The 23696-nt window shown below is 46.3% G+C and overlaps 1 protein-coding gene across 3 annotated transcripts in view; it reads left to right on the forward strand.

The window, feature by feature from the left end:
* Positions 1-23696, forward strand: part of LOC112266677 (rho GTPase-activating protein 35) — a 96870-nt gene that overhangs the window by 31601 nt on the left and 41573 nt on the right. The window lies entirely within an intron of this gene.

A 23696-nucleotide genomic window follows, 5' to 3' on the forward strand; every position in this document is an offset into this window, starting at 1 on the left:
ATGCCTTGAAAAGCATGCTTAGGATGTGCCGGTCGTGTCTCACTCCTTCCATGACGACATTTCTCCGCTTCCACGGCTGCACAGCTAGGTCTGCCTGTTTTGTTATTTTATCATCTATTTTCTGTTGAGTTGTTTTGGAGGGTGGGGGGTTGTTTTGCATGCTGCGGGGGATGTTGATGGCTCAGACTGCTGTAGGAGGCTGTGGGGCTGTACTCTAGGGGCTGGCTGGCTGATGTACTGTGGTAAATAATGCAACGTAATCACAGCTGGGGCACGACAGTTTCCTGCAGCGTGTGTGGAGAGAGAGATCTACAGAAAGTGCGAGAGCGGTGAGGGAGAGTGACTGACTGGGAGGTAGTTCGAGTGAACGGAGGGATGCTGTGAAAGCCTGCGGGGCAGGACACAAACTGAAAAAGGGCGAGGGAAGGAACGCGAGGGGAACTGATTCTACACGGCGAACCTTCAGATCTCACCCACGCACATACACGCTCATCATTATTATTATCATCATCAGTGTGTTGAATCTTGGGGCGGAAATCATAGAAATAATAGGATTGGACACCGCGCTCCTGGATGTGTGTGTTAAGAGGTCTCCCAAATTCAGCTAAAAAAGACAAGGCGGAGGACAAGGGAGGGATGGGGTTTTGTCGTTTAATCTGGCGCCAGATCGGGACTGATGGGCTTCAGTAGAATGGCTTTAGTGAATTACTGTTCCAGCAATGGGCAAATCCCTCCTAACAGATATGATCTTTCTCTATCCCCTCCACGTCCCTCTTTCTCTTTTCCACATCCGTCAGCCTCTGACACCATCTCTGCCTCATTCCTTTCTTCTGCTCTCTCCCTTTCCCCTCTCTAGTTTTTTATTTTTTTATCTCGATCTCATTCACTCTCATTCCCACCTCGCCTTGTTTTATTACTACCTTTTTTGTAGGTGGGCCTGTGTGGTGTTTTTGTCTCGTTCAGCCAAATATCTCTCTGGGACATTTCTTCTCTTCTCTCCGTGGCGGGAAACGCTTCCATGTGAGAGGTTGAAATGGAGCGTCCCAGATGAACTTCTGTGGATTTCTACAGTCTACTCGTCAGTCGTACTAACTCTTGTCTTCTAATCCCGATCGTTGATTGTTGAACTAAGGTTTTAGTGATACTTCGGGATTTTTTTCCAATGAGGCCCTTTATCAACTTCACCAGTGTCAGATGAACTAGCGGATACTGTTTTTAGCATGTCGGTAGATAGACTTCCAGTCATTGCGCTATGGGTAATGCTAGTTAGCATTGGATAGCGAAACTACTTATAACTTTCTTCATGCTGGACAGTGACATAACATGGTATCCACAAGTTCCTCTGACTCTGGGGAAGTAGATAAAAGGGCCAAAATCCCCAAATATCCCTGTTAATAGGACAGACCAGTTTCTGAGGCGGTGGCAATCTTGCCTGGCCCAGTGGTGTGTAATCGCATTGATGATGTAACATTCTGTCTCGGTGATGGAGGTAGTACTTGTGTTTAGGCAAGTGTGTGTGTGTACATGTTTTAACTTCCTAGCTGGCCTGAAGGAGCTCTGGCATGGCAAACACGCTGAAGTGAACCCCAGTGCCTTCAAATGGCGTTGGCCACAAAGCTGCCACGGCTCCAGGGTGAAATATGGCGGCTGCCGTCCAACCACGCTGGGCTGCTGTTTAACCGCCACTAACCAGCTAATTACCGGTAGCACTGACCGAGCTCCCTAGTGACATGTTCTGTGTCTCATAACGACACAAACTGAATGCACCTCCAGTGTCAAAGGGTAACAACTTTTGGGGGTGAGTAGTAGCCTCAGCCTTGGTTGTCAAATATGACATGATAAAGGAGATGCTATTGTGAAGACCGCTATTGGTAAGCGGGAGGTTGCTAGGGACGATCCGCCATGTTGCGCACATCCACGCCTCCTGTTGTCTCGTAGAAGTGTCTGCCCTCTCCGACGCCTCTGCATGAAGCTAATCTCCTTGGCATATAAAGGACACGCAGAGTGAATTTGTGTAGTTTGCCACTGGAAGAAAAGGAAGAAATCTTTTGAGCAGGTTGACAGATAAGGCTCTTCTCCTTTCTGTGTGGCGGTTTTAAGCCACGTTAAGCTGCTTAATTAGTCATAATCTACAGGCCCCAGGCTGAGGCGGAACTAATGGAGTTAAAAGACGCAAATTCCATCCCACCATCACTGCCGGTGTTGCCGCCCACCCACCGCCTGGAGTTGGACATGACTGGAGGAGAGATGGAGCGACTCGTCCCCCAGGAGGAGGGAGGGAGGAAGATGAGGGACGGGGACCGGGACAGCACAAGGGGTTAGAATGCATAGGTGGAGAGGGGGGATGATTTGAAATGTTGGTTCAGAGAAGGTCATGGATTTTGATAGGATAGTTGTCCTATTGGAGGGCTATTTAGGGACCACACCAAGCCTTGTGTGATCATTTCAGTTTGGATGAATTTACACCGTTTGCAAAGCCCACTGTATGGGATCACACATGCTTTTGTGTTGGGGTCTGTGCGTGTATTAGGAGTGATGTGTGTACCGTATAGGCCGTTAACCCTTAGTGTGTTGTGAGTGATCCTGCCCCCTGGGGCTGTGGCTGCCCTGCTCTCCCCCCATGGTGGAAGTGCTTCTCCTGTTAGTGACACACTTCCTGCCTTTCCCCATCTGACCCTCAGGCTGCCCTGGCACTGCCCACTGATGTGTGTGTGTCCTATTCCCCTTTCCCCTCTGACCCTGGGGCTGCTCTCCTCTCTCTCTCTGCCCACTGTAGGCCTAAGTAGGTCTCAGTCCATATTCCCCGCTCTCCCCTCCCCCACTGTGTATCATACGGAAAGAGGCTACATCCCAATGTCCCAAATGGTCAATGATGGAACAGACGGGAAATGTAGGCTGGAGGACTGGCCAAAATGTACTGTAGGTCTGACCTTTCCTCGTCCTTCGTTCCCTCTCCCCCTACAGACCTTGATTGTCTTTAGAAATTGTCATTACAAGCTCTGCAGCGACAGTCTCTTTTATTCTATAGTGTTTTGTAACTTAGCTGTTGTTCTTTTAAACTGCGGTCAATTTGTCTCAGAGGAGTGGCCTCTGTGCTCGCGCCGAACATGCGTTAGCTGTCTGCGAGAGATTTCAGTCATCCATTGTTGAGTTTCATCATCAGAATGAATGGCAGAGCTTTGGTGGAGAAATGACCTCGCACTTCTTTTTTGAGGCCTCTTTTTTTTTCTCTACCTATCAGTCTTCCTCTCCTCGTTCTCCTCTGTCTCGTCCACCTATCCAACTCTTTCTCTGTCTTTCCACCTCCCTCTCGCCCCCTTCTCTCTGTCTCTCTCTCTCTCTCTCCTTCCTTAAGGATGGAGACCATTCCCACGGCTCCACAGTATCACATAACCACTCAGTGAAGCGGGGGTGGGGGGGCTTCTGTATTGTGGTCTTACTTGATTAGACTCAGCAATGTGTGTGACGCTGGAGGCCGCTTTGTTTTGCCTGCTGAACGTGCCGCTCCGCTGAGAGGAGGAGAGCAGTGACCTCTACTTCGGCCGGGGGGGATAGCTCTGTGTTTCGAAATGCTTAGGTTGACAAAAGCCGTATCTTCCACAAACACTGCACCTGGTAGCCTGCCTCCTTCCCTTCTATTCATTGACTCGGTGGGGCTTGTGCGCGCGTGTCAGACGAAAGGCACATGTGCAATTGCTTTGAAAAGGAGAGCACACCCTTCAGCTCTTATTACACGAGTGTTCCTCTTTTACAGGACACGCGGACACATGCACACCACACACACGCACACACACACACATACACACACACACACACACCGCTGAATCCCTGCAGTGCAGCACTTTAAAACATGCATGGGGAGGTTTCATGGCAAAAAAAAGATTTATTGTTACGTAAGTGCAGCGAAATGTCTTTTTTTGCAGGTTCACCCGTAGTATTTTGGCGCCCCTGAAACAAATTGGGGTTAAGTGCCTTGTTCGAGGAGACATCGTTAGATTTTTTTTTTCACCTTGTCGGCTCGGATATTCGAACCAAAAACCTTTCGGTTACTGGCCCAACGGTCTAACCCGCTAGGTTACCTGGTGCCATAAACCTTTTGAGGGAGGGGCCAGGTCTGTGCAGTACTTCCTCTGTGTGGTGAGAAATACCAGCATCACATTAGCCTGTTACTCTGTTAACATCATCCACACAGTTAAACACCACACGCACTGTCTGCTCAGGATGCATAGGACACGCATACAGACTATTGTGTGACCTAGAGCGACCGAAAGTTAACTTTCAGAGGGCCTTTGGAAGATCTTACTATGCACACACCATCTGTACCTCCACCAATCCCATCAGACAACTCCGGTTTAACCAAATCCTACACACAGACACACTACGAAGGAAAGCGTTGTTTACACTCACAAAGTCATCCACGCTACCATTGACCACTAATCTCTGGCTAACCCAACCAATATTTTAACTGTCTGTCTACCACAGTCTTCTGTTTGTCTGTGCCCCTGCTCACAAAGTCCAGTTCATATCAGGGGAGATGAGACACCAGGGCCAGGTTGACAGTTGGTTGAGTAAAGTATAGTGAGTGCTATTGGCTAGACTGAGAAGTTAAAGCAGTGGTACAGTGTCTCAGGGTGCTCCCAGGACTTCATTGGTGTATTTTGTAGGGAGATTTACCCTTTTTGATCTCACCCCCCCTTTTTTAATTCCCTTTCTCTCTCCCCTTTCCCTTCATCCTGTCTCCTAGTTTCTTCCCCCTTTCCTTTTTTGTAATTTCCCCCCTCTTTTTAGTCCTCCATCTCGGTTTTTCTGTCTCTCGCGTCCTTGTACTGTCAGATAGGGGAGAGAACATGCACACACACACAGAAGGCTGAAATAAAGAAGCCCCCTTATCTTCCCCACCAGAGTCTCAGTTAATGCGCTTGCATATTCAAATGAATATGTCCCCCTGCCCCCTCCCATGCAAACACGCGCCACACACACGCCCCTCTGCGCTATCTCTGTGGTAGTGAACGCACACACAGGCTGTGCCTTGTGCTTGTGTGTGCTGTATGCTAAGCTCTGTGCATGTGTGTATGCTGTATGCTAAGCTGTGTGTGTGTGTTCCCAGTGCTCTGACTCCTGTCACTGTGAGGGAATGTACTGTCCCCAGGGCCAGGCAAGGTGATGAAATGGGAGGGTGGAGGAGTTTCTTTTGGCAAATATGAACTGTGTGAGAATGTTAGCACGCTTCTGTGCGAGGGTTTGTGCCTTCACATGCCGCCCTGCGTGTGTGTGTGTGTGTGCTCGCGCCGAGGGTGTCTGACGGCACGTTTTTTTTGTCACAGTCACACCTATAGTAGCATGTGACGGCCGGTGGGTCACACCCACCGGATCAGATTAATGCTCTGTTCATTTGGACGAGTGATGTTGGCGGCGGGGGGGGGGTGACCGGGGTTTAATGTAACAAGGGTCAGGTGTAACAGGTAGGCCTACATTATATTCACAGTACATGATCCTTGGTTGGCTGAGTGCCAGTGGCAAAAGAAGAAAAATAAAGTGGCGACATTCATGTCATCAATATGTTAAACTAACAACAAGAGCCTAATGTTTGTGAGGGGTAACCAACCCTCAGCCTCTTTATTTATTGGCTGCTATGCTGCATCAGATGGCCTACATCAGGTGATAATGCTTATTGCCGAATAGCACACCTGATAATATGGACCAATATGTAATTGGGCTCATTTCCGAAGGGGGAATTTATATTTTAGATCTCCGCATCATTTTATTTTCATTCATTTTGGAGTAGAATGGCCTTTTTTATCACCAGAACTTTCTCCCTCCCAAATCCCAATTTAACCACTGCGTGTGTACATACTCTGGTAGACTGTTCGCATGCCCCTGGGGATAAGGGCTTGATTGAACACATACAGGGCTGGCTTCAAATGCTTTGGCTGTTGTTTTTTTGCAAGCCTTAACTGAAAATCCGTATTCATCAGGTAGATGCTTTGTTCATGGTAAGACGCCCATGTTCTCTGAAAACACTACAGTCTAATGAAGAATAAAGCCAGCAGCGTGTTATTTAATAAATACATTTAAAAAAATACTGCGTATTTTGACCTTCCTTAGCTAACCCCATATGATATGCCTATTGGGACTTTGGGAACTTTGGGACAGAGGGCAGAGCTTCCCGGTTTAGTGCCTGGCCTGGAGGTGAGGCTGTACTCCTTTTTTTGTGATTTTCAGGATTTTTTTTTTCTCCATTTTGCCTGTCATAGTTGAAGTGTACCTAAGATGAAAATTACAGGCCTCATCTTTTTAAGTGGGAGAACTTGCACAATTGGTGGCTGACTAAATACTTTTTTGCCCCACTGTGTATGCTTTTTTTTTTTGTCAAAATGTTTGGTTTTATTGAGCTTGGCTCTTTCACTTCTCTCTTGTTTCTAGTTGTTTTTCTCAGGCTAAGTGGCTCCCTTGGAGAACTCCACACGAGAGGAGTGGCCCTCCTCTGGGACATTGGCCAGCCTCACTTCTGGTTACCACACCATTTACCATAGCCAGTAAAACATAGTTGGAAAATTCTAGGAACATTTGAGATGGCATATGAGAACATTTCACTGATGTTAGGGGTGTTAGCTGGTTTTTGGTCTCTAGAGAAGACTTCCAGTTGGTCTCTCACCACTATCTTTTTTTTTTGTGTCTTTCACCCAGTTTCTTTGAAAACCTTCTTTCCTCCTTCCCTCTTCTCTCATTCATAGCATTTCGTCTCCAGAGTGCAGTGGGAGCGAAGGTTTAATTTGTTTATTTGTTTCTATCCGGACCTTTTTTCCCTCAGATGTTATCACATTTTGCTTGTTTTCTTCCCCCTCCTACAGCCGGCGCTATGAATGAACCCGCTCAAGGTCGTTTGGTCAGTGTGCCTGTCAAGTCTTACGGAGCGCTTGCACGTATTTTCCTTATCTCAGAGAAAAATCCAGAAGTTGTTGACTCTTCAACCCAACACCCCCCTCTGTTCTCCAATCCCCATGGAGACAGGAGAGGGAGAGCCTTAAAGTCCCCTGCCACGGAGCAGACAACCGCAGCGTAATCCTTATTTCCCACCACATGACAATCACAATAATGACCTTAGCCAGGGCTCATTGATGGAGAGAACTAGACAATGGCAGGGAATTGGAGGGTGTGTGCGTGAGGTGGTTTTTGACAGCCTGGCGTCTCCTATATCTGAGCCCCTGGATTAGAGCGCTTATTGGTGGAGACCCCAGATGTTTGTGTTAGAGGTGTGCTCTACCTAAGGTGACGTCACATCAGTGATGGAGTAACTGTGTGGTCTTCCATTGCTGGCTGCAGAGGATGCGGTTATATCTGTGTTTGTTTGGTTAGTCGAGTACAGGATAGTAAAAACCTCCTAGGCCATTCAACGACAACATTTATTTTCCATTCCAGAAGCCTTTTGATGTCATAGGGCTTGTAGGCTCTGCTTAATTGGCCGGTAATTCGAGGCGAGAACCCTGGTAAATGAGGTAGCGGGGAGCAGCAGTGCCAGTCATGAGGCACAGACTGGGGTTTGAGGGGGGAGGGGAGAAGGAGGGGGGTTGGCATCTGCATGCTGCCTCTAAGCAAACAAATTCAACGGGTGGGGTTCTAAACCACACGGATCAACACAAGGCAGCTGTAAAATAATGTTTTTCACACCGTCCCCCCCACTTCTGTCCTCTGAGACTGGCCTTGAGGACAGGCCAAACTGAGCCTTCTTGGCTGGGTGGTGGTGGGTGCTGTCTGCGCTTCACTGGTTTAACGCCCCTACCTCTTCTGCTCCATAGCACCCCTTGGCAGAGGAGTGTGGTTTTTGCACAGGCAATGTAGAACTGTTTCACGGGAGCTGGTGGCCTCCAACTGCCATGGTCATGAGGGGAGGGGAGAGGATAGAGGTGATCTTTGATTTGTTCCTGGTAATTGTACAATTCACACATGAGGTGTTCATATAGCCCGGTCTCAGATCTGTTTGTGTTTTTGCCGACTCCATTATAATTCGCAAGCCAAACACGGCGTGACAATTTCATAAGGAGTTGGCAAGAGAGCAGAAACAGTCTGGCACCCAGGCTAGTGTTAGTAGTGTGGGTCCCTGACATGTACGCTGCCTACTAGTCCATAACAGTGAGAGCCTCCCATAACACCGTCACCCAACCCCACATCAGAGATGACCCTTAACCCCCAGCGAGCAACATTCCTCTGAGTGTGTTGTGGGTAGGGGCTGGGTCAGCTGGGCAGTGGACAGATCTAAGTCAATTTCAGCCCTGGACCGGCAGGAGGAGAAGGCAGGAAGCAGGGCAGGGGCTCTAATGGCCGTGCTCCTCCTCTTGTCTGGAGGCTCATTTAAAATGGATGAGCAAGCGTAACCCTCCAACCTCTGGACTGCTGTCTGCCCCCGGGCCCGTCAGCTTCCTCCCATATCTGCTCACACTGGAGGGGAGTCAGACCACAAAATAAACGTGTGTGTGTGTACTGGAGAGCGAGTTAGGCTGCAGGAGAAACACACAGGACCTCATCATTCTGGGTTTCAAGCTTAGCCAGTTGCAGGTCTCGTTTGTTTTACAGAACTGAGAAGAGGATGCCATTGTAGCGAGGGGTTATTAAAGCAGGGAAATAGGCTGTTTATCAGTTTGCCTTTTTAGTTCCTCCTACATGAATCACACTGGGGAGAGGGGAAATGAGAGAGCTAGAGGAGGGCAGGGGAGGGGGGTGAGCGAGCATCTGCAGCCATCTGCCTTTGCGCCAAGAGTTGGTTACTGTGGCAACAAGTAAAGTAATTATGTCTAATTGACACTATTGCAGGTTCAGGTGTTTTCAATTGTGTCATTTGCTTTACTCACTGCAGAGTGACTCATCGCCTTCTTTGGCTGCTCTCCGTAAATTCTCCCCCCCCATTCCTCTCTTTCTGTGCATGGTGTGTATCTTTCGGCAGCGCAGAGTGATTTAGGGCGTGGGTCCCTCTTCTCTGTCTGTGAGGTCTCCGCCCCCACTGCCTCTGCTGTGTTATTCATCAGAAGGAGAGGGTGCGAGAGCGGTTACACCTGTCCCTGGTTCAGGGGTTTTCCTCCACGTTGAGGCTTTTGTAGTGCATGAGCCCTAAGTAGCCCTGGGTACCATTAGCCAAGCACAAATGCTAAGTGTTCACCCGAAGCTGGTGTTAACCATCATGCTCCCTTTCTCTCCTCCTCACGTTGTCTTCCTCCTCCTCATTTTGTCTCCCTCTGTGTTTTGCCGACTTTCTTTATGCATCTCCTCTTGCTCTCTTTTTCCCCCCGGCGTCGTCCTCTCTGTATCCTGTGTCCGGTACGTCATGTATTGGGCCTGCCCTGGCTGTGTGTCAGAAAGCTTTTAAAAGCTCTGTGTTGTGGACCAGCTGCATTACTCCATCAGCAGGCTCTATTAGTCCTGTGTGGAGTCGAGGTTGGCGTGGAAGTGGTGCATCTATTGCTTCCTGTTCCATTGACAGCAGAAGGTAACGCGGGGTGGCAGTTGTCCAGGCGACCATGTTGACGCCCATAGCTCATACATACGAAAAACATTTGATATGAAAACACACACACACACAACCCCAACCCCCTAAATGTTTGCTTGCACCTGGCAGTGTTGTCACATGTACCAGCAACATGTTCTACTGTACTTCTCCCCTCTCATGAATCTCTCCCTGTCCCCCTCTATCTCTCTTCTCTCTCTGTATCTCTCTCCCCCCATATCCTCCATATTCTGTTTTAATTAGTCTCCGGTAGTGGTGAAAGTAGATTTTAACTTCTTCCCGGTGTGGGACCTCCTGTGTGTGCACTCACGTGCACTATTATTTTTGATGGGAGGCAGCACGGTGCATCACACCACACAATTTCCACTAATATAAGGTGTGTTTTGTCTCTTTATTGAAATATTATAGCTTATATGGCAATTATTTGCAACCCGGAGAAATAACAAACGTATACAATTTACAGTGGCATAATTCATGTCTTCAACAAAATTACACATTTTATGCTGCTCTCACACGTGTTTCTTTTGTTGTTGAATTTGAGATTTTCTTGTAAAAATCCCCCAGGATGCTCCCATTTTCAGCGCTCACGACCTCTCATTACCACGAGCTGAAATGCTGAGAGAAAACCCAAAATAAATATGTTTTGAGGTGAAAATAATCCATAATGCACCTTAGGTTTAGGCCTACTCCACCCATCTCAATCGTTTATTTGAAACACAGTTGACAAAAAAATGCAACCTACGTTTTACCTCCAAGTGAAAAAGTATTCAAGCTGTTTTGAAGTAGTTCTTAACCATATCTCCAATTGGAAGGTTTTGACACAGATACAGTGGGGAGAACAAGTATTTGATAACCTGCAAAATTGGCAGTGTTTCCTACTTACAAAGCATGTAGAAGTCTGTCATTTCTATCATAGGTACACTTCAACTGCGAGAGACGGAATCTAAAACAAAAATCCAGAAAATCACATTAAGATTTTTAAGTAATTAATTTGCATTTTATTGCATGACATAAGTATTTGATACATCAGAAAAGCAGAACTTAATATTTGGTACAGAAACCTTTGTTTGCAATTACAGAGATCATACGTTTCCTGTAGTTCTTGACCAGGTTTGCACACACTGCAGCAGGGATTTTGGCCCACTCCTCCATACAGACCTTCTCCAGATCCTTCAGGTTTCGGGGCTGTTGCTGGGCAATGCGGACTTTAAGCTCCCTCCAAAGATTTTCTATTGGGTTCAGGTCTGGAGACTGGCTAGGCCACTCCAGGAACTTGAGATGCTTCTTACGGAGCCACTCCTTAGTTGCCCTGGTTGTGTGTTTCGGGTCGTTGTCATGCTGGAAGACCCAGCCACGACCCATCTTCAATGCTCTTACTGAGGGAAGGAGGTTGTTGGCCAAGATCTTGCGATACATGGTCCCATCCATCCTCCCCTCAATACTGTGCAGTCATCCTGTCCCCTTTACAGAAAAGCATCCCCAAAGAATGACGTTTCCACCTCCATGCTTCACGGTTGGGATGGTGTTCTTGGGGTTGTACTCAACCTCCTCCTTCCTCCAAACATGGCGAGTGGAGTTTAGACCAAAAAGCTCTATTTTTGTCTCATCAGACCACATGACCTTCTCCCATTCCTCCTCTGGATCATCCAGATGGTCATTGGCAAACTTCAGATGGGCCTGGACATGCGCTGCAGGATTTTAATCCATGACGGCATAGTGTGTTACTAATGGTTTTCTGATGTCCTTACACCCTCTCTGGTTTTGGCCATTGTGGAGAGGTTGGAGTCTGAGTGTGTGGACAGGTGTCTTTTATATAGGTAACGAGTTCAAATAGGTGCAGTTAATACAGGTAATGAGTGGAGAACAGGAGGGCTTCTTAAAGAAAAAGTAACAGGTCTGTGAGCGCCAGAATTCTTACTGGTTGGTAGGTGATCAAATACTTATGTCATGCAATAAAATGCAAATGAATTACTTAAAATTCATACAATGTGATTTTCTGGATTCCGTCTCTCACAGTTGCGATAAAAATGACAGACCTCTACATGCTTTGTAAGTAGGAAAACCTGCAAAATCGGCAGTGTATCAAATACTTGTTCTCCCCACTGTACATGTCGCTGACCTGAAATGGTAAACAACAAACAATATTAATATAAATATTGATGTGATTACATGAATAATAATTGAATAATAAGCTACAGCTAACAAATTAAACAGCAACGGGAACCTACACATTCCGAATAGGTCATGTTTTGTCAGGCAAGAAGATCTTGGAGCTTCCGGAGTTAGATGGTTTTCCATTTCACAAGTGTCACGATTTGTTGGAAGAGCTCGCTGTCTAGTTTATTTTATTTTTATTTTATTTTACCTTTATTTAACCAGGTAGGCAAGTTGAGAACAAGTTCTCATTTACAATTGCGACCTGGCCAAGATAAAGCAAAGCAGTTCGACAGATACAACGACACAGAGTTACACATGGAGTAAAACAAACATACAGTCAATAATACAGTATAAACAAGTCTATATACAATGTGAGCAAATGAGGTGAGAAGGGAGGTAAAGGCAAAAAAGGCCATGGTGGCAAAGTAAATACAATATAGCAAGTAAAACACTGGAATGGTAGTTTTGCAATGGAAGAATGTGCAAAGTAGAAATAAAAATAATGGGGTGCAAAGGAGCAAAATAAATAAATAAATTAAAATTAAATACAGTTGGGAAAGAGGGAGTTGTTTGGGCTAAATTATAGGTGGGCTATGTACAGGTGCAGTAATCTGTGAGCTGCTCTGACAGTTGGTGCTTAAAGCTAGTGAGGGAGATAAGTGTTTCCAGTTTCAGAGATTTTTGTAGTTCGTTCCAGTCATTGGCAGCAGAGAACTGGAAGGAGAGGCGGCCAAAGAAAGAATTGGTTTTGGGGGTGACTAGAGAGATATACCTGCTGGAGAGTGTGCTACATGTGGGAGATGCTATGGTGACCAGCGAGCTGAGATAAGGGGGGACTTTACCTAGCAGGGTCTTGTAGATGACATGGAGCCGGTGGGTTTGGCGACGAGTATGAAGCGAGGGCCAGCCAACGAGAGCGTACAGTTCGCAATGGTGGGTAGTATATGGGGCTTTGGTGATAAAACGGATTGCACTGTGATAGACTGCATCCAATTTGTTGAGTAGGGTATTGGAGGCTATTTTGTAAATGACATCGCCAAAGTCGAGGACTGGTAGGATGGTCAGTTTTACAAGGGTATGTTTGGCAGCATGAGTGAAGGATGCTTTGTTGCGAAATAGGAAGCCAATTCTAGATTTAACTTTGGATTGGAGATGTTTGATATGGGTCTGGAAGGAGAGTTTACAGTCTAACCAGACACCTAAGTATTTGTAGTTGTCCACGTATTCTAAGTCAGAGCCGTCCAGAGTAGTGATGTTGGACAGGCTGGTAGGTGCAGGTAGCGATCGGTTGAAGAGCATGCATTTAGTTTTACTTGTATTTAAGAGCAATTGGAGGCCACGGAAGGAGAGTTGTATGGCATTGAAGCTTGCCTGGAGGGTTGTTAACACAGTGTCCAAAGAAGGGCCGGAAGTATACAGAATGGTGTCGTCTGCGTAGAGGTGGATCAGGGACTCACCAGCAGCAAGAGCGACCTCATTGATGTATACAGAGAAGAGAGTCGGTCCAAGAATTGAACCCTGTGGCACCCCCATAGAGACTGCCAGAGGTCCGGACAGCAGACCCTCCGATTTGACACACTGAACTCTATCAGAGAAGTAGTTGGTGAACCAGGCGAGGCAATTATTTGAGAAACCAAGGCTGTCGAGTCTGCCGATGAGGATGTGGTGATTGACAGAGTCGAAAGCCTTGGCCAGATCAATGAATACGGCTGCACAGTAATGTTTCTTATCGATGGCGGTTAAGATATCGTTTAGGACCTTGAGCGTGGCTGAGGTGCACCCATGACCAGCTCTGAAACCAGATTGCATAGCAGAGAAGGTATGGTGAGATTCGAAATGGTCGGTAATCTGTTTGTTGACTTGGCTTTCGAAGACCTTAGAAAGGCACGGTAGGATAGATATAGGTCTGTAGCAGTTTGGGTCAAGAGTGTCCCCCTTTGAAGAGGGGGATGACCGCAGCTGCTTTCCAATCTTTGGGAATCTCAGACGACACGAAAGAGAGGTTGAACAGGCTAGTAATAGGGGTGGCAACAATTTCGGCAGATCATTTTAGAAAGAAAGGGTCCAGATTGTCTAGCCCGGCTGATTTGTAGGGGTCCAGATTTTGCAGCTCTTTCAGAACATCAGCTGAATGGATTTGGGAGAAGGAGAAATGGGGAAGGCTTGGGCGAGTTGCTGTTGGGGGTGCAGTGCTGTTGTACGGGGTAGGAGTAGCCAGGTGGAAAGCATGGCCAGCCGTAGAAAAATGCTTATTGAAATTCTCAATTATGGTGGATTTATCATTGGTGACAGTGTTTCCTATCTTCAGTGCAGTGGGCAGCTGGGAGGAGGTGTTCTTATTCTCCATGGACTTTACAGTGTCCCAGAACTTTTTGAGTTAGTGTTGCAGGAAGCAAATTTCTGCTTGAAAAAGCTAGCCTTGGCTTTTCTAACTGCCTGTGTATAATGGTTTCTAGCTTCCCTGAACAGCTGCATATCACGGGGCTGTTCGATGCTAATGCAGAACGCCATAGGATGTTTTTGTGTTGGTTAAGGGCAGTCAGGTCTGGGGAGAACCAAGGGCTATATCTGTTCCTGGTTCTAAATTTCTTGAATGGGGCATGTTTATTTAAGATGGTTAGGAAGGCATTTTTAAAAAATATCCAGGCATCCTCTACTGACGGGATGAGATCAATATCCTTCCAGGATACCCCGGCCAGGTCGATTAGAAAGGCCTGCTCGCAGAAGTGTTTCAGGGAGCGTTTTACAGTGATGAGTGGAGGTCGTTTGACCGCTGACCCATTACGGATGCAGGCAATGAGGCAGTGATCGCTGAGATCTTGGTTGAAGACAGCAGAGGTGTATTTAGAGGGGAAGTTGGTTAGGATGATATCTATGAGGGTGCCTGTGTTTAAGGCTTTGGGAGGTACCTGGTAGGTTCATTGATAATTTGTGTGAGATTGAGGGCATCAAGTTTAGATTGTAGGATGGCTGGGGTGTTAAGCATGTTCCAGTTTAGGTCACCTAGCAGCACGAACTCTGAAGATAGATGGGGGGCAATCAGTTCACATATGGTGTCCAGAGCACAGCTGGGGGCAGAGGGTGGTCTATAGCAGGTGGCAACGGTGAGAGACTTGTTTTTAGAGAGGTGGATTTTTAAAAGTAGAAGTTCAAATTGTTTGGGTACAGACCTGGATAGTAGGACAGAACTCTGCAGGCTATCTTTGCAGTAGATTGCAACACCGCCCCCTTTGGCAGTTCTATCTTGTCTGAAAATGTTATAGTTTAAGTTGAAAAGCAAGGCTCAGTGTCCAAAGCCCCCCTTGTAATCACAATCACACCCTGTGTAACCATGCAATTGAACCAGACTAACAATTCAATTGTAGCCACTCATGATCTCTTAAGCACCACCTCTAGTGAACACGTTGGACCATTATCATTTCTGCCTCTTGGATACAGCCTCTGAGTGTCCTCTCCTAGACCACACACACACACACAAGACACCATGCCTGAGTTAAAACAGCTGAATATTTGTGAATGAATCAAACTCCAATAATAATCTATTTTGAGACGGGAATCAATTTAACGCGGGATCTCACAGTATACATGTTTCTAAATATGTCTCTGCCGATAAGGTCAATTTGTAACAGGTTAAAGAAATTGACCTACCGTGGCAAGATCGTTGAGGGTCTGGCGAGTTTGACAAACTTCCTCTTTTCAGTTACTGCATTTAGGATACACACCTGGGTAAAGAACAATTATACACATGATGTACTAGAAGGGACACATTAAGAGTTACCGTGTGTACAGGTAATTGATCAATCCTGAACCCCACTTCTAAACGACGGGCTACCTACCCTACCTTATTTATTGCCTCCCTCTTTGAAATGTCATGAATGAGGTAATATGTCATTCCCAACGTCTAAAATTCCATTCATTCACCTTGCGTTTCTGTTTAGGATATTTAGCATTCCTGTCCTCTGTGTGCATGTGTCTTCTGTGTGCAATGATGCTGAAAGGCAGGGGTAGATTACATTTCTTCTCGGTACGGCACTGTCCTGTAAACTTTTAATTTAAATGTAATTTTTTTTATATTTAACTAGGCAATTCAGTTAAGAACAAATTCTTATTTACAATGACTGCCTACCAAAAAGCAAATGCAACCTAGGGTGGCAGTATTTACAGAGGCGCTTTGCCGCCCTAGGCGAGACAAAAAAAATTGCCTCCCCGCTAAACTAGAATAGTTGATTGATGAAAAACAGCTTGCTATCCAGAGAAAAGTCTCAAAAGAAAGGTGGATAATGAAAATAAGTTTTGTGGAAGAATGGACAGAGAAAGTCATTCTTAACATATTTCTCCAATGTCAAACCAGACTTTCTTGTTTGCAATGAAACAGTTGCTGTATACATCCTTATGAATCTAAGCATGGCACTTTCAAAAGTTACCTTTCCTCCCGAACAGAGGCTCGATCGACCCAGATACATTTTCTGCCTCAACTGCTGGCTATGCATCCAGAAGTGCTTCCCAAGAAGCTGTCTTCTTTGAAACATTTTCACTTTCTTGAAAAGAGAATCTCAATTAATAGGGACAGAATAGCAAAGTAAATGTTTTGTCTAATATTGAAGGCCGCAGCTCAGCTTCAGAAGGATTATAGAGAAGAATCGATATATCCCCATGTTGACCAGTCACGTCATGTGTGGTCATTTTTAAAGCTTGTTTCTAGAATAAGGCAACAGAGTTAAGCATTGTTATAAAAGCCTTTTATATTATCTGGACACTTAAAAAAAATATATATTTCTAAAAATATAAAGCTAACGATAGGTATTATGTCTGTGGTACATTTTGGTCTATGGTCTTCAGAAAAAAAACACAGGCTACCTACTCTTTCTACTGTAGACCACATTTATTTTTAAATGATTTTGATGGAGTGTTGGCGGAGCGCTGCGTCTCTCCGACAGCGTGCTGGGAATGGACAATGTAAATATTTTGCTCCCCTGCCTTTGGCGAAGTGGGCACTGCTTATCATGGGGCGACACATCAGCGCTCACCTAAATAGCCCTCATGCCACTGGGTGACAGGAGTTATGATTGTTCTCGGGGCTAAATGAATGTGAGGTGCTGCTGGAGATGCTTCGTAGTCAGTTTAGCTCGGAAAATGGCGCCCTAGGCTTCGGTCTAATGGGTGGGCCAGCCGTGGGGCCTAAAACAGAGTTATTTTTTATTTGTAATATTTAGAATAACTATTAATTCAATAGCATCTCTGTAGGCCTAGTCAAAGATTGTCATTTTACTTTTTTTAAATGCATTACCTTTTATTGTGGCATAAACACAACCCGTTTTGGACTTTTCATCTGATTCTCAAACAGTCACTTCAAAGGGCTCCTTTACCAGGCTAGCAGCGCACGTTGATCCACTTCCTACCTTCAAGCCTCAGTGGTGAATGGAAAGAGACACAAAACACCAAAAAGTGTCATGATATTTGCAGATTGTCATAAGGCCCGAATAAATGCCTCAACTGCTGTCCGCGCGAGTCTCTTTGTCAGCCACTCATCTATGCCTTTGCAAAACATCAGTGTTCTCGACAAAACCGCATGGCATTTTTTGGAGCGTAGGTTATACCACACGTTTTCAAGTCCATTCTCAAATGTTTCATGCCTCTGACACACGGTCATGGTAAATAATGTTGTAATAGCCTCCTGTTTTCTTGACATTTTCGTTTGAATTATTGTGATGGCATGCCGTACCGGTAAAACATGAGCCTATCTCTTTTGCCGGGACGCGGTACCTCCTTACTTTCACCCCTGGTCTCGGGATTCAGTAGTGCATGAATGTTTCTCTTGATGAAACACTATCTTAAACGCTCTCATTTTAAGTAGAGGGCATCGTAGTTTAATGTGGGGGCTTGTGTGTGAGCAAGTGTGAATCTCGGGTATCTTTGCTGGAGCATATGGTGTGCCCTGAGTGTATGTGTGAATCTGCGCGTGAAGGCCATCTGTCCCCTAGCTATAGCTATTGGGTACAGAGCTTTCTCATTGGTGTTACTCTTTAAAGCCTCCCCCAGGACTTCACAACACCTGTTTGGTTCCCACGAAAGGTTGTAGGTTGCAGGTCCAGGCAGATTACTACTGAGTAAGACTCCTAACCTAGATAGCAGCTGTGCGTGTACTGTGGGGAATATGAATGGGCACTCTGTGAAAACTGTCGAGCAATACAAGTCACTCTGGCAGGAAGCTAATCATAATATTTCAGCAGCTTTCTTTCCTAGAACCGGCTGGGAAATGCCCCTGACAGCTCTCATTAGCCCCGACTCTGGTTCAGTTCGACATCTCTGCTGCTAATAGTTTGGGTTAGCATTTAGATGTGGATCAGCAGGTCTGATGTCAGCATTTTAACAGTGGTTCTGATGTAAGCAGAGCCTCAGTGAATGGGGGGGGGGTATAAAGTTACAACACCTGTGTTGTCAGACCAATTACACAAGCAATTAGCCTGCAAAGCTCTGACAATCATGTGGGTGACTGGCATCTGGATGAGGAGATATAGCTACCCCAAAGGAGGAGGGGGATGCTGGGATATTTACAGTTCTCTCTCTCTCTCTCTCTCTGTGTGTGTCCTTTCTACACGTTTGTTTTATGTGGCTGGGTGAGTGAAAGATGCATGCCTGTGTTTATTATTACTCATCTGTCTGTGTAGTGCATGGTTTGTTTCCACTCTGTATTGAGTTTGGCTGGGACGGTGGTGGCTGTAATACGGTGTCTCTTAACACCGCGTTTTGCTGACAGCCCCTTTACTCTAGAGTGAGATCCGATGTGCTAATGCCAGCTCAGCCTCCCTGCTCGTCTGACAGGGACTGGGGTTGTAAGGGTTAGTCAGGAAGACACGCAGCTCTGCTAGGAGAGAGCGTACAAATAACTCTTTATCCTGGAGAACAGAGAGTCGTGTCTCTCTGACCTGCTGATGTCTTGCAGCTGTTGACGTTGTTGTGGCTCAAACTTCTCTTACCATGTCGGCACGGGCAAATTTGAGTGAATAGGAACACTTGTGTTTTAAATGCACACTGACCCAGAGGATGGTTTTAGCAGGCACGGTATGCAGTGGGATAATGTCAGCTGAAGGTTGTCGGGCTGTCCATGTAGGGAGTCGCCTCGTGGCTAAAGCCAACGCTTTCGCCCTGGCACTCCTTGACTCCGACGTGGTGTGTGGCCGGAGAGGGAAGGCCTTGTCAGTGTGGAACGTGTCGTGTGGGTGGGATTAATAGCTGTCACCGTGCATGTTCCTAACACGTTCATTTGGCTTGTGTTGTCAGAGAGGCCTCATGATGCTTTGGAAGGGTTAAACTCTGTGACACCATCTTGATCTGCTCAGCCTCTCCCCCATTTCCCCCTCTTTCTCTAGTAGGCTCTTAACCATCTCCCTCCCTCTCTGCTAGGGCTGGGCCATTATTATTTTTTAAATAATTTGTTTATCGAATGAATTCGATTCATTTGAATTTTCTTTTGTTCGATATTCCAGATGCCTGTATTGCAGAATCCAATATTTTTTTGTATTTTTAGTTATTGAGCGTTTGTCCACTTGTTGTCTTTTTGGTCTCGTCTCGTTTGCTCCTTTCTGTGCTGTGCACCTTCCCATTTGCCCCAGTTTCAACACGCTATTTGCATTTGAGGTTTGTTCCAACAGAATCGGTCATACGGACACCGAAACAGATGGAGACATTATTTGACTGTAATAGAGGAGACGTTAAACAGGGTATGGTTAGAAAGGTTATGTTTCAACTCCTCAAATTTCAAGCCGAGCAGATACTACTAAAACAGATGTTCCAATGAACATTGACTCTGAAAAATGAATGCTCAGTTTGTTGTGCGCGCATTACAGTACCACGTTTCGCTAGCGGCATTTTAGTCAAACAAAGCTTGTTGTACTAGCTGTTTAGTCCGTTTAAGAAATGTGCAATAAGCATAAAATAATGATGGGATTGGCAACTTGTTCTCATTCTGAGAAATAAGATAGGCCACTTGATTTCAACATCTGAACAAAGTGGACAGGCTAGCATGCTGTTCAAACAGTTGGAGACGGACAGAAGGGTGTGTTCATTACTAGACAACGGTTTTGCATTGTTCACCGAATTCAGAGATTGTGAAATTATACCTAGATCCAAGTTGGTTGAAATGTAAATATTAGCTGGCTACTCACTAGCACGTTGGCTTGTGCTGGAGAGATTGTGTTAATGTTCTATAACGCCAGCTACATTATTAGTGAATGTGCATGATACATGGTTCTGGTTACACGTGTAACAAAAATGTCATTTTTAAAGGCATACCTGAAAGCCAGATCAGTGATTATTGCAAAAAAAAGCAGGTATAAGTATTTTGATAAAATAATTAAATTATTACTGGGTCTTAAGGTTGTGGAAATATATTCAGCCTAGGTATAATTACACGAGCTCTGAATTCAATAGATTATTGTTGACTTTTTTAAAAATGCGATGGATTTGACCTTTTTAATTATACAACAACGCTTATTTAGAGAGACCATAACACAAATCGATCTCTCGTGAAACACCCGTGAGTTTGCAAAAATGGCGATATGAGTTTGAAGCCATTTCGCCCAGCCCTGCTCTCTGCTTCTCTCTGTGTTAACCAAACGATGGTTGCTCCATCTTTCCAATCTACGACACCTTCCTTTTCCTCTATCCCTCCCACTCTCCCTCCTGCTGTGCAACAGTCATTCTCTACCCCTCGTCCTCCTCTCTACTTTTCTCTACATATTTAACCAAACTATCTTTTTCTCTCTAGGGCTCTTTCCTATTTTATCTCCTGCTCTAAAACAAAGCAATATTCTCCTCCATGCCCCCCTTCTGCTTTCCCCCTCTCCTTCCATCTCTTGCTACATAAGAACACAGTGACCTGCCCTAACACCAACTCTGTCTCTCATGCCCCAGGCAGGGAGGAAAAGGACATTACCTCAGTGTGGTGTCTTGTGTGACAGGGCATGGCAGGGTAAAACCCAATGAAATAGCTGCTGGACTTTGGTCTGGCGAAGGTCACACAGTACTCTGCTGGTAAACAAGCTGCTAGCTGGGAGAAAAGCCACTGCAGAGAGCTCCACAGAGAACCCTGCCAGGATTTGATGTACTACAGGCCGGTTTTATTAAGGAGCGTTAAAGCGTGACAGGGCTTTTTTTGTGTGTGTGTGTGTGTGTTATCCAGTGATTTGACAGAGCATCCTAAGGGGATTTGGGCAGCAGATCTCTGGCTTGATGCTACGTGAGCAGAGCATCGTACGAATACATGCTGCGATAAAGGAAATGTCAAGATGCTATAGTCCCTGGTAATCCAGAGTTTGTGTAATCCCACCCGCGGTCTGACCATCCTGCCTGGTTTACTGCCCCTGTGAGTTGTGTGTGTGTGTGTGTGTGTACTGCAATGACATCGGCGTCAAGTGTGTGTGTGTGTGTGTGTGACTGTGTCTGTTAAGATAATATCATGACAATGGTGACCTCTGGAATTAGTGAATACATGACTTGTGCCGAGTTTTAGCGTTACATGTTTGTTTACTAGGAACAATTTTGTATGTGCTATATTTGGAAAAGTAGTCTGGTTTGTTTGTTTGCGTGTGTACACTGCATTAGTGAAAGAATCTGTGTGTGTGTGTGTGTGTGTGTGTGTGTGTGTATACACTTCCTGTTGGTAAATGGAAGAGGGATTCATTGCATTAGTGAAAGAGGCTAATGATCTGTTTTTAATTTATTTGTGCTTGCGTCACTGTATTAATGTATTACAGTGCGTGTGTGGAGAGAATCCGTGACCATGCAGATGCATCTCCCTTCTTTCCACACCCCCCCTCCTTCCCTCCATCCATTCTTCTGTGAGAGAACCTCGCCTAGGCAGGAAGTGGTGTCCGTGTGAGAGTTCTCCTCCCCTGTGCCCTCACTAATGGAGGGCAGGCCTCCTGTGAAAGAGAGCGGGAGAGGAGGGAGAGAGAGGAGGGGATACGATGAGAAGGATGAGAGAGCTGTATGGAGGGGACGACTGAGTTCAAGTTAAAGATAGAGATTGAGGACGCGCGGGAGAGCGAGAGAAGGGAACGTGGGTAGAAGACGGATGGATGTGGAGCAGTTTGGCTGTTAGCAGTGCATTAGAGCAGGCTGTGGGAGAGAGCGAGAGATGGGGCCCAGAGAAGGCATCATTCTCAGTAAGGGGGGTTTACCTCTGCTACAGCTTTCTGTCATCATCACCATCACAGAGGTTATGATTATTTTATGAAATATGGCATTGTCAGTGACAACCCCCGGTCCCCTGATATATGAAAATAGCGGCAGCTCTATCTCAGAAACCACTGCGAGAGTTTTCTAGTGTGAAATATTGGAATAACTCAATGTGCACAGTGAAGTTTCTCCCCCCTCTTAACAAATCAGGCACAGCTCATAAAATGTATGCCTTGCATACATAGGCTTAGGCTAACATTGTCTTAGTTCTCATGGCGGTTGGTTCTCAGGGCTATGGGTTATTTGACAGGCCTGAGAAGACCCAATAGACGCCGGCTCAAAGTCAGGCCTTGTTGACAGTCTCTGGCTAACGCCCTGTAATGAACCATTGGAATGCTTGGATCCTGTGGCTAGTTAAGTCCAACCCCCCCAGCTGCCCTCAGACACGCGTGTTGGTAAACTTCACGGCCAGGTGGCCACTGCAGCACCGGTCCCTGTCGTTCCTGTGCTTCTGATTATGGGAGAAGTGATGCGCCTTTCCAGGCCTAGTCCCAACCTCATCCCCGAGGGAAGGAGAACAGCTCACATGACCCAGGCCAATGACCTAGCGCCCCCCCGACCGACCCACTCCCTCCTGCATGTATTTCCGGGTCAGAGGTAGATGGAATGTAGACCCTAACCTATTCCCTTCAGCCAGGTGCTAGCGGTGAGTGTGTGGCAGGACATGCCCACTAGACACACAGCGAGGGCCTCAGGCGTCACTGGAACACTGTCGGTGGCTGGACAAACTGAATCTGGATAGTATATAGCTAGCGCTGTACATTCTTTCCCTTTTACAGATAGTTTGGTAATCTATCTTGTTGTATGTACTCTTGCAGGGTAAGGCTAAAGCCTCAAGGCAGTAGTTTGATGTATTTCATAGTTGCTGTTTACCCAGGAACCGTTTTATGAATTGTTTATGGCAATGGCAGTTATTTTTTTCATTTAGCACGCTAACGCGTCAGAGCCTATTTTCCTTGGTCTCTGTTGTTAACGGTCTCACAACAGTTGAGATGGAATGCTGCTGGTTCCTGACGGGGCGCCCCCAGGTGGTGAAGGTAGGAAACAGCCCCTCCACTTCGCTGATCCTCAACACTTGAGACCCACAAGGATGCGTTCTCAGCCCCTTGCTATACTCCTTGTTCACCCATGACTGCATGGCCATGCAGGCCTCCAACTCAATCATCAAGTTTGCAGACGACACAACAGTAGTAAGCCTGATTTACCAATAATGACGAGACAGCCTACAGGGAGGAGGTGAGGGCCCTGGGAGTGTGGTGCCAGGAAAATAACCTCTCACCCAACGTCAACAAAACAAAAGTGCTGATTGTGGACTTCAGGAAACAGCAGAGGGAGCGCACCCCTATCCACATCGACGGGACCACAGTGGAGAAGGTGGAAAGCTTCAAGTTCTTCGGCGTGCACATCACTGACAAACTGAAATGGTCCACACCGACAGTGTGGTGAAGAATGTGCAACATCGCCTCTTCAACCTCAGGAGGCTGAAGGAATTTGGCTTGGCCCCTTAAACCCTCAAACTGGTAGGCCTGGTACGGCGCAACCACAGGGCACTCCAGAAGGTGGTGCGGTCTGCCCCACACGTCACCGGGGGCAAACTACCTGCCCTCCATGACACAGGAAGGCCAGAAAAGATCATCAAGGACAACAACCACCCGAGCCACTGCCTGATCACCCCGCTATCATCCAGAAGGCGAGGTCAGTACAGGTGCATCAAAGCTGGGACTGAGAGACTGAAAAACATCCATCTCAAGGCCATCAGAATGTTAAATAGCCTTCACTAGCACATTAGAGGCTGCTGCCCTAA

This window comes from Oncorhynchus tshawytscha, linkage group LG14, assembly GCF_018296145.1.
Source record: "Oncorhynchus tshawytscha isolate Ot180627B linkage group LG14, Otsh_v2.0, whole genome shotgun sequence".
NCBI lineage: Eukaryota > Metazoa > Chordata > Actinopteri > Salmoniformes > Salmonidae > Oncorhynchus > Oncorhynchus tshawytscha.